The 4,990-nt window shown below is 45.4% G+C and overlaps 1 non-coding gene across 1 annotated transcript; it reads left to right on the top strand.

Annotated features, from left to right (window-relative positions):
• Positions 1-726: 726 nt before the first annotated feature.
• Trnaa-ugc (transfer RNA alanine (anticodon UGC)) lies at positions 727-798 on the top strand. Its single transcript has one exon. It is a non-coding gene; the product is annotated as a tRNA-Ala (tRNA).
• The last annotated feature ends 4,192 nt before the right edge of the window (positions 799-4,990 follow it).

Below are 4,990 nucleotides of genomic sequence, written 5' to 3' on the forward strand. Positions count from 1 at the left end.
GCTGTCACTATTATAGCTCGGAGGTGCTGAAAATTCATACAAGAAAGTACTTGGGTAGCAAATACAAATTTTAAGCTCTTGCTTTTTTGTCGGGCAGAGTGGATCTCACGTTGAAAGCTGTTCTTAATTCAAGTTTAACAGAATGTCGTTGACTCGTGTTGTGTGCAAATATAGTATCCACGTCAGGGACTTTTCGAGACGAAAGGAGACGCGAAAAAATGCGAGCAACGTGTGCAAAGGATAAAAGTGACGCTGCACCGGGCAATAGATCTTCATTAGAGGCAGGCGGTGCATAAGTCACGCGACGGGGGGTGACTTTTAGCCACCCTCGTAATTCTTCAGCACGTACTCGAACCCCACGCGGATGCATAACAGTAATGCCCCGCAATTGCGATAGATGATAATCGATTTTACGTTCGGGCATCTCATAGTTTGAGTAACAGGTCTCTATATAGGCTATACGACGACGTGACGCAAATTACGTGTCATAAGTCACGAGGTAATTTTTGTGAAATCAATTGCAATGTACGCTTGGGTATATCGTGACTAATAACGATGTTTACCGAAATACGAGCAAAATAAAGACACGTGTTTTCTAGTTGTAGTATTTTATGCAAATAAGGTAATAATTGTGATTTACGAATAGATGGATGTTATTTATTACGACGACGTGTCGCATAAGTATGATCGGTATTATGCCGCATAAAGTTCCTCAGACCTCGAAGTGGGGATGTAGCTCAGTGGTAGAGCGTTCGCTTTGCATGTGAAAGGCCCCGGGTTCGATCCCCGGCATCTCCAAACTTTTTTTATTCAATTATTCCTCCTTAGTATCAATATTTTGTATTAATGTAACGTCAAGATTTTATGACAATAATACGTAAATTATAGAGGTTACTTTATTAGATTTCACCAATATGTAAATATGTTATACTCGAATATACAATTGAATCGTTTAATTCCTTTATGCTTATCGTATCGGTATGCAATTTCATACAACTAAAATTGTTATTAAAATATCAATCGCGTTAAGATTGACCATCTACTTGCAATAACAGAATGTGTGCACCGTATCGTGTAAACATAAATTCCGCATATCTCGATTAAAAGAATAGTCGATATCCGGAGAAGAAAAGAAGACGCGACGTTCGATGTATTGAAATCTGATACACGCGTAAAAAAGGGTCCGCTCGTGAATTGAAATAACAGGAAGCTGAAGAACATACATATAATCATCGATTCCCCTCGAGCGTTCGGCCCATCCGGTTCCAGCAATCAGAACTTTTATCCTTATTCCCTCTCTTCTTTTCTTTCCTTTTTTTCGGAAACCCTGCAACCGTCGTCCATCTACCGGACGTATATTTTACGTTTCGCGAAGCCAGAAAATCATGGAATTCGCCAAGATTTTCATAAGGTTTCCGTATTTAATTTTCCAACAATGCGTAACAACGATTCTATTCAACGACGAAACGCGGGCCGTTTCTCGTCGCGCGATGGAGTGCGAAACAACGTCCGTCGTCGTTGATAGGAGTATTTTTAGGATTTCAGGGAAACACAGACGACGACGACAAAGAGGAGGACGTCCGAGAGAAAATTGCGAAATTCAAGCAGGCCAGCAGGTGCCTCGTTACAGCTAAATTTTAATTATCTCGCTTCCGTGTATGCTCGCCACGGCGATACCTGGCCACGCAGAGAATTCCTTTCTGCCTCACGTAAATTAAATACTCGGTGAAAATCGTTCGGAATTGCGCGTTCCTTTTGTTTCGTGGGACGAAACAAAGACGAAACGACGTCCACTCGCGGTGATAGAAACATATCGGATGCATGGAAGTAGGGAGACGCGTAGAACGAACGCCGATCGAGCGTGCGTAACACGCCCCAAAGGGGTTGTCGCCGTTACTTGCTCGCGTGCATTTTTGCCCCTGCGACTGCCCGTCTCCGAGACGGACCAATCAGGAAATAAATTGCGTACAACTGCAAAATTGTGCCAACTGCAGCGGAATAACGCTGTTCCCGGGGATCGCGATTACGCATTTTTAATTCACTTTGCCGCTGGAAACTGCATTCGACTGTACAACAGAGCCAGCGCGCAGGCGGGCTCGCGCTGCGTCTCTGCGTGAAAACCGCGCGAAGCGGGGCTGAAAAATCCGACAGCAAGCTATGCAGTTCTCGAGCTAAATGCATTTATCGCTGATGCATCGGGGGAGAAAATCAGAGCCCACCAGTAGTTACTGGCGTACACCATTGTCCCCGCGTACATCGCCGTTGTGCCAGAGGACGCCGTGGAGGTGGCGAGTAAGGGGTTGCGTCGGAGGGTTCGGAGTGGAAGGACAGGGAGAAGAGTATCGCTCGACGTACCTTCGGCATTACGTCATACGTCAATTCTCCGGGGATTCCCACGGCGTCAACCCACGCCGAGAGTCTACGCTGCAGTCGTGCCCGCTTTCCAGCAGGTAACTTCGCAATTTTACTCGCATGCAACTGTTGCTACCCTCCCGATCCAACTTCAGGGAAACAGTTTTGCTTAGGTTCGCCGTTTCTTTCAGACAACGGTTTTCTTTCGCCTTTGTTTCATGGGGATTTCGTTGACAACTTCCTAAAATTCTACTTCCTGGAAGTTCGGTTTAATCCAGTTGTAGACAGCTCTGAGGGGGTAGTTTATGAATAATATACCGAGTTTGCAGTATTTTAAATCCATCCTTGATTCGATTTTGATACACGACTTCTTTTCATGTTACGTTTAGTCTCTAATTCGCCCAACCGTTTTTTAATCGAACCCGAGTTAGAAATATTGCGATGGCACACAGTATCGAGTTTGTGCTTCGAAATGAATTCGATAAATGTGTTCTTTCATTTTCATCGCCCACGGAAAATATTATTTCACCTCAACCCTACGGCGAGGAAGGTTGCGGTTCAATTTATTAGTACTATTTTCTTCCTCGTTTTCCTCCCCAATTTCGCGATTTCACTCGTCGGAGTTACAACGCGCGTTACATTTTTCAGACCCAGGGAAAGAGTAATCGCTTTCGTTGGAATTAATTCCGCGCGTCTATCCGTGGCAATTCGTCTGGCGAAAGTCATCGACCGGTAATCGGTGTTCCACGTTCGAAGCGATTCGTCGGACGAATTAAAAAAAATAATAAAAAAAAAAAGAAAAAAAAGAAGAAGAAGAAGAGGGACAAAATGTAATGGAAACGGTGTCTCGCTTAGGGGTAATCGTCGTCGCGTGCTACGTGCCTAAAAATGGGGCTGCCAGGGCTGATTAATCATCGGCAATCTCGCGAGAGCGCGGCGAGAGGACGCGCAGCCATTAAAAGCAAACGACGAAAACTTCGTCACCGCTTCGCATCCGATGGACGCGAGTGTAATCGGGGAACGTGTTATTTTTTTCCTTCCTCGCCCCGTCGATTGGTCGACTGGATACGGCGCGAAGGAGAAATAGAGACGGGCGAGTAATTTAATTGAAATTCCCCGCCCCCGTCATCCTCGCCGGCCGTGGAAATTGTGGAAAAATCGAGTCATACGATCGCCGGGGCTGCGTGAAAATAGAATTACATCGGGGAAACGAGGTTTGCCCGATGATGCAGGTGAATGCCGGTTTCGCGAGGGATTGGGGGAGAGATAAGAGGGCGGGGGAAGGGGTTAGGCTTGCTACTCGACGATATCCACGACCGTGAGGGTGGGGGGGGGGGGGGCGGCTGGGGGAGGGAAGGGGTTGTCGGGACAAATTTTTTGGTTTTAAATTTCCCCAGCAAATTGGCCTTGCAAAATTACTCTCAATTACTCCGTGCTCGCGAACCGCTTGCCTCGATGCTTGCGCGCGCTCTCGATGTCTGGCCTCGAGCAGCGGGCAACTCGACTGAAAAATATCCTATATCCAGCGAACGTACCGCGTGTACGCGCACGGCGTACAAATTGCTCGGCACAAATCCATCGATAATCCGGACGGTAATCGAGAACTTTTTCCGCTCGCACGGTGTTGATGGCGAGCGCCGACGGAAATATTAGCGGGTAAACCAGCCTCGAAATATCGATGCCGCGGCCGATCAGGGACGGACCACTTATAACGCAATTTGTTTTAATTAAAAATCGCGCGGCGCCTATCGTCCGTGGAAAATTCGCATTATACACGGTTCGGGGCCTGGGAAAATGTGTTTCCTGAAAATCCCGGCGTCCTGCCGTTTCGCGGTCCGATATTAACACGCTCGCGGCAGCTCGGGCAATTTTACATCATTTTGTATTTATAGGCATGCCGGATGACTTTACTATTCGAATTTACGATTACACCGATAATAAATTGTTTCGGCCCGCTAGCACGTGCGCGCGGAGGTTAAATCGTTTAGGCGTGAAGTATTGATAGGTACGGTGGCCACTGCTCATTATTTCTTTCGTATACAATCAGTCCCATAAATAATTCGTACACTGTATGGTTATTGAATAAAGTCGAAATTAATTTATAGGTTTGATGTTTTCAAATAAATTTTTCATTATAAAAATTACACACGTGTAATGTTTATTCACGTACATATCTATAATGAAACATTTGTTTGGAGACATCGAACCTGTTCGTTCAATTGAGACGAATTCTTGTAACAGACACAGAGGGCACGAATATTTACGGGACTGAATTAAAATGAATTAAATTTCTATATTAATTAAAACTGATTATTTCATATCCAAAAATAACCTTGAAGTTGGGGTAGATGTAGTACAGCGTTCAGCAATTCCGAGGAAGTTAATTAAAATCGGCTGTTCGGTGTAAAATTTACGAGCAAAGAAGATACATTATTCTGAATATCTCCGGTTAAGAATCAACGATCCATACCCTCCCCGTTAATTATAAATCGGCCAACGAGCGGATCGAACTACGGCCTCGTTTCGATATGCGCGCTTTAATTAGCGCACTCGTAGAAGGAACGATATCTCTGATCGAAGGGTGGTGGTGCGAGAGAGAGAGAGAGAGAGAGAGAGAGAGAGAGAGAGAGAGAGAGAG

This window comes from Hylaeus volcanicus, chromosome 3 (assembly GCF_026283585.1).
Source record: "Hylaeus volcanicus isolate JK05 chromosome 3, UHH_iyHylVolc1.0_haploid, whole genome shotgun sequence".
Classification (NCBI taxonomy): domain Eukaryota; kingdom Metazoa; phylum Arthropoda; class Insecta; order Hymenoptera; family Colletidae; genus Hylaeus; species Hylaeus volcanicus.